The 13,342-nt window shown below is 40.0% G+C and overlaps 1 long non-coding RNA gene across 1 annotated transcript; it reads left to right on the top strand.

The window, feature by feature from the left end:
- LOC104758429 lies at positions 7-443 on the top strand. Its single transcript, XR_762719.1, has 2 exons — positions 7-113; positions 202-443. It is a non-coding gene; the product is annotated as an uncharacterized LOC104758429 (long non-coding RNA).

Genomic DNA, 13,342 nt, shown 5'->3' with positions numbered 1-13,342 from the left:
CTGTAGCTGTTGGTGCTGGATGGCAAGGCATAGTTGAACATTGGGTGTTTCTATATATGTGGTAATACCTATTTGTTTTATTGCTCATCTACAAGAGGGAACTTGGAGTAGAGGTATGTAACTATGTATACTCTTGAACTGTAATGAAAAAACTAATCGAAAACATAAGCTTTAAGTTGATGTATATACACATGATTCCAGGGAATCTGGACGGAAATGCTAACAGGAACAGTTCTTCAGACGTGTGTACTGCATTTGTTGGGAAGGCGATAGAGGAGAAGAGACTTAAGAGATTGAAGTTTGTCTCTATCCTTATAAGCTATAATGTTAGCTTTTTGGATAAAACAGGGCAGCATATTATAAGACTTGGTATGATATGTAAGACTTGCTTATATTAACGTTATGTTATGTATGTTGATGATTTATGAAATAATTTTTTTTAATATCAATCCAGTTAAATAAAGTCTGCAAAACTATGGTCAAATATATAAATTATAAAAAATCAAATTAAAAATTAAAGAATTCCATATAGCAAACAAAAAATGCTATGGCATAATATAAAATAGCACAAAATATGTGTTACAGAAAACAATATTATAGCATTTGGTTAATGTTATGAAAGAACGACATATAATAATATGTCAAAAACGCTATAATAGAGGTGACACCTAAGATAGCTGCGGAGAACATAGCGTTTATGAAAACGCTATTAAACACATATGATAGCATTTATCGTGTGCTATGAATGTTGATTTTTCTTGTAGTGTTAGCAATTGACCCCTTGAGAAATCATGGTGTGGACAGTCCCTTTGGTAAGCCTTGAATCTCACCCAAGCTGTTTTGAAAGCTTCATCTGGTCTTTGCTTGAAAGAGGACAGCTTGATTCTCATCTCATCTGACATTGCATCATCATAGAAGTAGTTGAGGAAGGCCACCTTGACATCACGCCAGTTTGTCAATGATCCAGTTGGCAATTGTTTCAACCAATGAGATGCCTCTCCTGCAAGTGAGTAAGGGAAGAGTTTGCAGAATATGTAGTCCTCAGTCACCCCATTAGCCTTGATACTAGTCACTAGATCCTCAAAATGCTCAATGTGGTCCAAAGGCTTCTCATTGGGCAGGGCAGAGAAAGGTCTCTGCCCAACTAGTTGAAAGTAGGCAGGTTTCAACTCAAAATCATTCCTCTGGAATGGAGGAGGAACAATTGCAGACCGGTTCTCATACACAAGATCAGCCTGGTTGTAGTCAGCAATGGTCCTGATCAAGTCTCGGTTGTTCTCCTGTCTTCGAACCGGATTCTGGACGTGGTTGGCAGCTCCACGTACGTCTGCTGCAGGTGGGTGTCGATCGACACCCTCTTGTTGGTGTCGATCGACACCAAGATTCGGATCATCAACGACACCAGCTTGCTGGTTCATGACAGCCTGCTCGTTGACAACAGGTTCGACAATCACATTGCCTTCTGCATCAAGCTTTTGGCCAGGCTCATTGCGGAAGTGGCCCTCTTGATCCCTCAAAGCACCATCCTTATCACGCATCAGAATGATTGTGTTAACCATCTTCAAGGATTTGGCTGCTTTTCTGTTCTCACGCTCAAGTTTTCCTAACTCTTGGTTTGAAAGCTTCAGAGTTGGACTAGTCTTGTTGCTCCTTGTGTTAGGCTTATTAGGCATACAACTGAAACACACAAGAGAAAAGAAAACAAAAGCGTGTAAGTTTCAAATAAAAATAAAAATTTAGACAAAATCAAAAACTCTAATCTAATGGTAGATCAAAGAGTCCCCGGCAACGGCGCCAAAATTTGATATGCTCAAATTTACCCTAGAGCTACTCTCTCAAATTAAGAGATCACTGCAGTACTTAGGGGTCGAATTCCATAAGGACTCAAGACTACACAATAAATTATAGAGTTTTATAATTAAGCTAAACAAATTAATTTGAATTAAAATAAAATAATGCAAAATATTAAATAAAACTGTTGCAAATTCAGAAGATCAAAAAGCTAGGTCTAGGGAATTTCTCAGGAAATTATGAAATATTAAATCAATCAATAATTTAGGATTCAAACAATTAAGAACAGATCTAGAACTCTAAACACTTTTGTAAATTAAATCAGTTCTCACTACAAATAATATCTAGATTTAAAACCAGAAAATCTAAATCACTTTGTAATATTTTAGGTTAAAAAACAGCAATAAAATCAGGTTTAGATTGTTCACAAAATTATTAAATCAAATCTCTTTGCAAAAAATAATTTTGCTCATCAATAGTTTAATCAGGAAAACAATTACATTCTCATATCAATTTATTTCCCTAAGATAACAATTCTAGGTAATCAATCAAGAATTATTGTGAAGAACAACCTATGATGAAGATCTAGAAAGATAATGAATCCTAAATAAATGGATCTAATAATTCATAAAATCCCTAAACCTAACAAGCAAACTACTCAGACATATTCAATGAAGAACAAANTGAATAATAAGCAATAGATATTAAAAGAGTAAGAAGGAGTTTAGAAATTCTTCTCTCAAAGAGTTCAGATCTCTCTCCAATAGCTCTCAAAAATCTCTCAGGGTTGCAGGAAAAATAAAACTTGATAGGATACAACTTATGGTTTGGAAAACCTAAAAATATTATTTCTATGTCCTAAAACACGTCAGGGACTTGTGTTACAAATATGGAAAACTTCGGGCAAATTTGTAAAACTTCCAAATTTGTGATTCTTCATCGGCTGAACATGGTGTCGATCGACGCTAAGGCAGTGTCGATCGACACTCCCTCTCTGTTCTGACTCCAAGTTCGTTTCTTCTGAATTGATGCTCCAAAATGATCCAAATTACTCCATTTGGCTCCTTTCATGCCAAAATCCTAGAAAACCTGTAAAGACTCAAAAACATCCTAGAAAACACATCAAAAGACTATAAAAGACTCCTTATATCATGGTTAAAAACCACAAAAACCATGATATATCAACTCCCGTATGAGATTGTCACCGATAACGGCACGCAATTCACTTCGCTCATCACCAGGCGTTTTCTGAGCAAGTGGCAAATCCGTCTCAGCACTTCGACTCCTCGATACCCTCAGGGGAATGGCCAAGCTGAGGCTACGAATAAGTCCATCGTCGATGGACTGAAGAAACGACTCAGACGAAGAAAGGGAGCATTGTAACGCCCCTGGACTGTCCTATGCCCCGGACAAGGACATGGAACGCCCCGGGTCGCCACAGTGTCGGGAGATCGCATCCTGGTGGTCCGCCCGAGGGACGGAAGCTGCAGCTTCCCGACCAGTCCTCCTGGACGCGATTCCGCCTGGACGCGATTCCGCCTGCAGCCAATGTATCGGATACAACTTGTCATGTTTCCCCCAAAAACCGAATTTATATTACTTAATAATTTATTACATTGAAAATAAGTGATCAAGCAATATACATATAGAGTCGGAAAAACTTATAGAATACATTTACGAAAATATATAGGGTTTTACAAACAACACACAACAAAGAACCCTATCTGGTACCCTATGTTTGCTCTAGCTCTACTCTCAACTAAGCTCCCTGCACACACAAATATTATCATGAGTAATCTAAGATTACTCAGTGAGCCTGGGTACCCCATCCTAAACATGCATTCTACTTTTTCCCGCCCCATCTACCCCAACAAGCAAGGAAACAAGCAAGCAATCATACAAACAAACAACAATTAATCACAACAACAACAACAAGCTACGCACTCAACTGAGCTGCGCACTCTCACATGCTACTCACTTAATCAAAGCTACGCAACGAGAGCATTAGCGGAAGCATCAACAACAATCAACAAAGGTTAGATCAGACCTCACTCGACTCGATCAACCTAAACTCCTCTCTCATCACTAAAGATGTCCTAGAGTCCTACAAGGGTTACTCGTACACTCTAGACTCTTTCACCTAACAACCACAACAAAGACGTGCTAGAGTCCTACAAGGGTTACTCGTACACTCTAGACTCTTTCACCTAACAACCACAACAAAAACGTCCTAGAGTCCTACAAGGGTTACTCGTACACTCTAGACTCTTTCACCTAACAACCACAACAAAAACGTCCTAGAGTCCTACAAGGGTTACTCGTACACTCTAGACTCTTTCACCTAAGGGCCCTGTCGATTTCTATTCCATTCCACGACACACCCAATGCTGAAACCACACAGGTAACCAGCAAAGGGGAATTTCCCACGCTGAAACCACCCAGGTAACTAGCGTGAGCCCAACAAGCTACGACGTCAAGTAGCGGTCATTCTAGTGACCAAATAGACATGACATTGTCTCACGTAAGTGTGCACCGGGAACTTCCCCGGGAACTTCCCGTGAGACAATCAACATTCACATGGAACAGAAAATCGACCACTCTATCCTAGCTACGATTCAAGAACTCTCCACAATTCAAGAGACTAGCTAAGATCACACTACAACTCATAGGTTAGCAAACACTAAAAGTTTAGCACTACCACAACACATGCACATCCACAAAGTTATTTCAAGTTAAACCACATCCACAACACCAATCAAACCGTCTACTAGATGGAGGTCATTGGGATCCTTCCAAAGCGGTGATAACTAAACCAAGCAAGAATTCGAGCCTACTAGCAAGCAATTCAAGCGAAATATCCACAAAAATCTACAAGCAGCGAGAACTACAATTCAAGCAGCCTAGATTTTTCTACATGCATGCAACTAATCTATCCGATTTTTAAGCAAGTCACAATTGCTACAAAAATCTATTAGTTATGCTCATCATGCAAATCCTTGGTTCAAATTTTAAGCAAACTCACATTGCTAAACATGCATCAATTCCTCACGAATTATGCTTCTCAATTCTATCACTTCTCATCATGCAAGGTGATTCCTAACGCAATTCTATGTTCATTTTAAACATGAATTCTAGCGAATCCTACCATTTACGCATGCAACATCTATCTATCTAGTTCTACCATGAACCTAGACTAGATACAACAATCAATAGGTACGTACATGGCCCGAAGGACCCGTGCTGCACCCCACACAACCTACCAAAGATTCTAACACACAAAGACCGCAGAGCTCACAGTGATTGGCAGATTGATTCTCCGGACTTCACAGCACCGCGGATCAGACAGCCTCTTCCTTCGCACCAACAACGACTCCTTCAACTTGACCGCTTCTCAACTCGACAGCACCTCCTCGGCTTCGTGATTGTTTCTCTCCTCTTGAGAGAGACCAGAACTTGAGAGCTTTTGTTTTTCTTCTTCTTTTGAGCTAAGTGATGGAAATGTGAAGGGTGTCCTCCCTTATATAGAGGAGTTGGGCGGTGCACCTCGCCAATGCATGGCGTGTGATCAACAGGTCAATTAAAACCTAATGTGTACTCCACCACGATCTAGTGGTATCGTTGTAACACTTCAGGATCGAATCCACAGGAACCAAACAATTACACTATGAAATTATGTAGATTAAATATAGCTAAGACAAAAGAGGAAGTTTTGTGAATAAATTAACTAATCAAAAACGGAAAGTAAATAAGTTGTTTCTAAATCAAAAAGGAAATATTGGGCGCAAGGAATCAGTTAGGGGACATGACCACGAAATTAGATGATAAATTGGGATAGCATTAAACACCATTCTTGAACTCAAATCTCGAATGTAAAACTAACCTACTGTCGCAGCATTAGCTATCTATGCAAGGAATCGATAAAACTCTAAACCATCGTTTGAATCTAAACAATCCTAGCAAGCAATAAGTTCAAGTTTGATTATGTTCACAAGGTGCCTCAACTTCAACTGTCGTTGGCTAAGGATCACCTTGCTCACCTATGTTCTTTTCAAGCAACTCAACAACACTTTTGGTGCCCCGATGAATTAAACCTAAGATCTTAATCTAGGTGATCAATCTAGCTTAAGCATTAAGAACAACTATAGATGAAGAACAATAAGATCAATCCCTAATCTAACAAATCTAGCATCAATTAATCATAGAAACCCTTCTGAAACCATAAACCCAATAGTGAAACTACTCAGACATGGAGAAGCAGAAACAGCAAATCAATAATGAAGAAAACATAATTGAATTGCAAAAGAATAGAAAATAGGGTTTAGAAATCTTCTCCAAAGTGTCAAGAAGGATTAGAGATCTTCTCCCTTTGCTCTCAATACAAAATAGTCTCAGAAAAATAAAGCTTATGTCTCTGGAGGCCGTGCCTCTAACTTAAATATCAAAATAAAACCCTAAAAGTCGGTTTAAAACAAATAAGGAAAAGTTGCGTCGGGGACGGGAATGGTCGATCTCGCGAGGATCAGTCGATCCGGAACGTTTTTCTGCTTTCACTCCATCTGCTTACTAGCCCGAATCAGTCTTCAACCAATTAGCTCCAGATGCATGTTTTCATCCCCAAAACGCTCAGATTCCTTCCAAAGTCACCTAGAACCTGTAAAGACTCACAAAGGACTAAAAGGACTCTAAAAGCACACTTGGACCTAGGAAAAGACTCAAAACAATCCTAAAAACTATAGTTAAAACCCTATAAAATGCAGACACATCAATTCCCCCGGACTTGAATCTTTGCTTGTCCTCAAGCAAGAACAGACAAAAACTCAAGAACAAAGAAAAGGTTTGAAAGTGGAAACTCACATATTCTTGGGAACTTCTTCTTTGCACTCTTCATCACATCAAACTGAGAACTACTTTTTGTACTCTGCCCATGATTAGGATCAACACTCCCTACTCTGAACTCCACAGCCTTAGAGAACATTCAGTCTCCCCATCGTTGTCTCTCTACATCAGATTAGTAAAAAGGTGCGGTCTTACCATGGGAGTATCGATCATTGAACTGTTGACTCCTTCAACCTCTTATCACCCAAGACCTCCTCTTATGCTCCCTTTCCTCTCTCTTTTCTCACTTCCAAAGGATTGATTTCTCCCTAATTTTCTAGGGTATCATTTTATTTTTTTTATCAATCCTTTGCTCTTTTCTTGTGGACAGGTTTCCATGAGTTCCGAAAGATGCACGGGTTTACGCACAACCCTCGGTTCACTTCTTTTATTACCTATATCCTCTTCTTCTTATATTTTTCTTTTCTCTTTTTTTTTACTGAGTACTGAAGGGAAGAGAGAGGGGAAGCATACTTTGTGAGGAGATGCACGTCTTGTAAGGCTTGAAGGGAGGAGTCTTGTCCGATGTATACCAAGCCCCAAGGTAAGAAATTAAATCCGGTTAAGTCCTGTCAAAGCTAGAGACAACTTCTGGTTCAACTTAGTGTTCTCCTTGGCGAGTGTCTTTTGGGGCGTGTTGAGACTGCTCATGTTCATTCCAAGCTTCATTCCAAATCAGAGGTACAAAAGCAATCATAAGAGTGTTAGTTCAAAGCAAAAGATTCCTGGAAATGATCATAGTTTCCCAATTTTTGACTCAATAAAATAAAAAAAATGACTCAAATAAAAGAAAAATTCAAAGTAAACAACCAAAGAAAACGACATCAGTAACTTGGAGACATCCCTCCCCCGGACTTACTTCACACCGTCCCGGTGTGAAAGCAAAACCAAGAAAAGAATGAATCCGACAAAGAAAATAAGAAAAATGAAAAAGAAAAAGAAAGGAAAAGAAACAAAAACCGGTGATCTCGCATCTGGTGTTGGAGTGGTGTTGGCAAGGGTGGTGATGGAATCGACCAATCTCAGGGTGGGATCGACCGATCTGCAACATTATTGAACTTGGAGATACCCACAGCAAACCAACGGGATCGGTCGATCTTTAAGGAGGATCGATCGATCCGAAGCTCCTGGAACAAAAAATTTCGCATCTTCTGCGTTTGGAACCTGTTCCTGAAAACACTTAACACCAGACGTGATTTCACCGTAATAAATCCTAAAAACAAAACCAAAATCCTAAGACAAATAAAAATAAAAGGGTAAGCCAGCACAAACCCCATGGGTTGCCTCCCATAAGCGCTTGTTTAAGGTCTATAGCTTGACCGCTCAACACAAAATGTTAATCATGAGTATCAAAAGGCTGAGCCAATGGACCTTTAGTCCTTCTCTTGTTAATGCAATAAACAATATGTGTCAAGTAACACACAATTATCCATGGCAAAACAATAAAATTCACATCAAGGAAGTTTACTACAAATGTAGCATATACTTTGAAATATTCCTTGATGGTTGGATGCTCATGAGGATCAAATGCATTTAATGGAAAAATAAAGTCAATTTCAGGTTCAAACGAGGTTTTCACAAAATAATCAACTTCATCACCATTAATTTCATAAAACACAATATCCTCATTCATATAATCAACCTCAGGGTCTTTTGTTTCATGCAAAATTGTATCAATATCAAGAACACACCCTAGGTAAGATTCTTCAAGAAGAGAGCTAGATACATCAGGCATTGAAAACTCAAACTCGAGATCATGAACATTCAAAGCACAATGATATTCTATATCAAAACATATTTCATGATAATCCCTAGCAAGTTTTTCTGCTCTTAAGATGTCTAGACGTTGAGACTCACATATCAAATCATAGCATTCATCAATGAGCAATGGAGTATCCAAACTAGAAGTCACATCTTCAATGCATGGCATGTGAATATCCTCAAAATCATGAATTTCAAAGGTGGAAATGCATGTACCTTCTATTTGGCTTGGTGGAACCCAATATATTACCTTTTCGCAAGCATGGGCTTCCCTAATCTCTGTGAAAGTGGGCTCCCTCTCTTCAAGTACTGCTCGATGTGAAATGAGATTCAACTGGATCATTGTTGCTAAGTTCCTCCTTGTCGTTGTTGGATGCTCCATGTAAAGCTCATCCAACTTAACTTTTTGATCCGGTGTAAGAACACTCTCATCGAACGGTGGCTCCACATAAGGCTCATCTAGAATGTCTTCATCAAATGTGATCTCCTCTTCCTGTGGCCAATCATCGTAATCCATGGCCCCAAAAATATTTTTCATTTTTTTTTAATTATCTACAAAAAAGAGAGAATAATAATAATTAGTAAAAACAAAAAGAAATCTTAGACTATACTCAATTCTAAAATCTCAAAGGCAATCGTTTTGGTCCCCGGCAACTGCGCCAAATTGATCAACAGGTCAATTAAAACCTAATGTGTACTCCACCACGATCTAGTGGTATCGTTGTAACACTTCAGGATCGAATCCACAGGGACCAAACAATTACACTATGAAATTATGTAGATTAAATATAGCTAAGACAAAAGAGGAAGTTTTGTGAATAAATTAACTAATCAAAAATGGAAAGTAAATAAGTTGTTTCTAAATCAAAAAGGAAATATTGGGCGCAGGGAATCAGTTAGGGGACATGACCACGACATTAGATGATAAATTGGGATAGCATTAAACACCATTCTTGAACTCAAATCTCGAATGTAAAACTAACCTACTGTCGTAGCATTAGCTATCTATGCAAGGAATCGATAAAACTCTAAACCATCGTTTGAATCTAAACAATCCTAGCAAGCAATAAGTTCAAGTTTGATTATGTTCACAAGGTGCCTCAACTTCAACTGTCGTTGGCTAAGGATCACCTTGCTCACCTATGTTCTTTTCAAGCAACTCAACAACACTTTTGGTGCCCCGATGAATTAAACCTAAGATCTTAATCTAGGTGATCAATCTAGCTTAAGCATTAAAAACAACTATAGATGAAGAACAATAAGATTAATCCCTAATCTAACAAATCTAGCATCAATTAATCATAGAAACCCTTCTGAAACCCTAAACCCAATAGTGAAACTACTCAGACATGGAGAAGCAGAAACAGCAAATCAATAATGAAGAAAACATAATTGAATTGCAAAAGGATAGAAAATAGGGTTTAGAAATCTTCTCCAAAGTGTCAAGAAGGATTAGAGATCTTCTCCCTTTGCTCTCAATACAAAATAGTCTCAGAAAAAAAAGCTTCTGTCTCTGGAGGCCGTGCCTCTAACTTAAATATCAAAATAAAACCCTAAAAGTCGGTTTAAAACAAATAAGGAAAACTTGCGTCGGGGACTGGATTGGTCGATCTCGAAAGGATCAGTCGATCCGGAACGTATTTCTGCTCTCATTCCATCTGCCTTCTAGCTCGATCAGTCTTCAACCAATTGGCTCCAGATGCATGTTTTCATCCCCAAAACGCTCAGATTCCTTCCAAAGTCACCTAGGACCTGTAAAGACTCACAAAAGACTAAAAGGACTCTAAAAGCACACTTGGACCTAGGAAAAGACTCAAAACAATCCTAAAAACTATGGTTAAAACCCTATAAAATGCAGACACATCAGCGTGCAAATGCTCGATTCTCCTCTTCTCTCTTCTTCGGCGAACACTTAGCCTCCAAGTTTCTCTAGATTCCTCTCCTATCTCCCAGGATTTGGTAGACACAAAGGAATATCTTCTTTGTCTCCCCACCTTGCTTCCTTCCATTGGTCCAACACATAGAAACATAATGATTATGTTCTATTCTTGTGTTATCAAAGACACAATGATTGAGATTCATGTTTGCATGAATTCTCATTGGCCAAATGCAAAAATTCGATGCACATTTGCGCCGCCAATAACCTCTGCAAAATCTAGAATTTTGTCGGCTTCGCTGGCGTTCGTCGGCCCGTCTGGCAGACTCGGTCCTCGACCGCAACCGCTCTGGCGCTTCTCGGCACCCTCGGTCTTTCTCGGCAGTTTTCATCCTCTATCGACAATCCTCGACTATCCTCGGCAATCCTCGATATGCCTCGATACGTCTCGATAATCCTTGGCAATCCTCGATATGCCTTGATACGCCTTGGTACGCCTCGGTACCCTCTCCAGTACGTCTTGGCACTCTCCACCAGTTCGCCCTGGGTCGGCTATCTCCCAACTCGATGATTTTTCCTCGGACATCCTCCGGGTCTTCTTCCTCATTTCTCTTCTGCTTCTTCCTGAGCCTTTTCAGGGTCATTTCCTCGAACTTTTTTATTTCAGGATTTCTAGCTTTGGTGAGGGTCATTACATTCTCTCCCCCTTATAAGAATTCATCCTCAAATTCTAAGGTCTTCTTCTCCCCTTATCGCGGTAATGATACGTCTTGTCATCTATGTCTTCATCATACTACCAGTTCTACACCTGGTCTCCATATACGATCTCTTCCAGGTACTAAGATTACCTCATCGGTGTATCGTGATTTATCTAATCACTTAACTCCCTGACTCCATGCTTCTCTTTCTTCAGCTTTTTCCTGACTTTTAGTCTTCAGCTTTTTCCGGTTCTTCCGGCTTCGCCTTTCTTCATTGCCTTTTTCTCCAATCTTCTTGGAATCTATCTCCTCAATCAAAACCTCCACGTCTCTGGTTGACTTCATCGCTTAACTTAGTCAAATGGTCTCTGGTAGGACCATTGCATAACCGTCTTCGTCATTTGTACTCGTATACAAACTCTCGCTCGTCTCTAACGCCTTATATATTTCTTCACCACGCTTGGTTCGATACAACTTGCCGTTTCATTGTAAGCATAACTTTGCTTTCTCCTCGGCATGCATTATTTTCTTGCACCCTCTTCTTCACACTCACATGATCCTCCTCGATCATGGATTATTTTCTTGCACCCTCTTGGTCGCACTCACATGATCTTCCTCGATCATAAATTATCTTCTTGCACCCTCTTAGTCGCACTCACATGATCCTCCTTGATCATGGATTATCTTCTTGCACCCTCTTGGTCGCACTCACATGATCCTCCTCGATCATGGATTAAATGCTCTAAACNGCGTTTTTCTAAAAAAAAAAAAAAAAAAAAAAAAGAAGAATATATATATACATATATATCAGTTCCCAATCCGATATGGGTTGAGTATTCATCAGTTCGTACCGAACTCATTCTCGTTGACACCCTGGCCAGGTGATCAACTCGCGTAACAACGCATTATTTTTATACGTGAGGATAAGCCGAACCCAGAGTATTTATTACGCACCTGACCTGCATATGTAGGGATAAGCCAAACCCAGAGTATTTTTTTCGCACCCGATCTTTCATTTGTGGGATAAGCCGAACCCAGAGTAATTATTTTGCACCCAACCTTTAGTTCGGACGGAATGGTTAGCCGAACCCAGAGAATAATTTCGCAGTCCGACATCCGAACTAAAGCAAAGAAGATAAGCCGAGCCCAGCATCTCGCCCTCCGAACAAACACATCCCGTTAGGGGTAAATAGCCCACTTTCGAGGCCCAGATCGTTGTTTTCTACAAACATTTAGCAAAAATTGCCTGATGTAAGCCGGGAGACGTCTCGCTTCTGGTATATTTTTAATATAAAATAATAAAACAACGATCAATTTGGATCAAATTGCCTGCTACAATGCGGCGAAGTCTTATTTCTGCTTTTAAATTAAAGGATCAAATTAGTAAAATATGCTAATTCTAAACTAGTGTACTACTGGCGGCAATCTCACGAACACTCGTCTTGAGTCGCTTTGGAATTGGCCACAATAGTTGTAGCCCAGTCTTTTCCCAGTCTTCGGGACGAGTCTCCAGTGCTCTGGCCTTCTGTTCGGATTCGTCGAGCAGGTTAGTAGTTCTTTTCCTCCTCGCCTTGAGTATAGCAATCTCAGACTCCAAATTCCTTAGCTGGCGATCAATCCTACCTCTCTTCATATGAAAATACTGAAGATTTTGACTTAGCTCTTGATGCATGGCTTTAATCTGCACAAACGCAATCAATAATGAGTTAATTCGGAGCGGAAACAGATTGATTATTCATTGGTAAAGAGGGATGGTTACCTGGCGAAAGAAGGTATGGGCCTCAGCAATATCAGTTTCATTAGCACGCCTGTTAATGTAGAACGGCCTAACATCCGTTGGAACGAAGTCTCCAATCAGGGCGGGATCCGTTTGAGTTTACCTCTGACCCGCCTCTTTACTGCACTCATTGCAGTACGCAATCAGACACAGTGGCAAAGCTTCTATCTTATCAAATCCATTCTCGATCCAGTCCTTTGGATGGGATTCAAGCAGTTCAAGTTTAAGCAACAACTCACGCTGCCCTTGTTCCGAAGCAGCAAGCTGATCGCGATACTTTGTGTGGCTATCCTCTACAGAGTGGAAAAATTCTTCAAGATCACGCCTTTCCTCTGGCTTGACACGGAACATTAACATCCAAGGAACCCTGATGTTCGGATAGTAAGCCATTCCTCTTTCGATAGCTTCAACATTCGAGAATGTCGGGATATCGTTCCCAGCTAGCGGGGACTCTACGCTGCTAATAGAGCTAGGCATTGTTTCGATGTAAAGTTTTTCTCGATTTGGGTAATTCAGAGATAATGTTGGTCGATTTATATGGATATGGCGGGGGGGGGGGGGGGG

The sequence above is a fragment of the Camelina sativa genome, chromosome 17 (assembly GCF_000633955.1).
Source record: "Camelina sativa cultivar DH55 chromosome 17, Cs, whole genome shotgun sequence".
Lineage (NCBI taxonomy): Eukaryota > Viridiplantae > Streptophyta > Magnoliopsida > Brassicales > Brassicaceae > Camelina > Camelina sativa.
The sequence above is the reverse complement of the archived record's forward strand: the minus strand, read 5'-3'. Positions and strand labels throughout refer to the sequence as shown.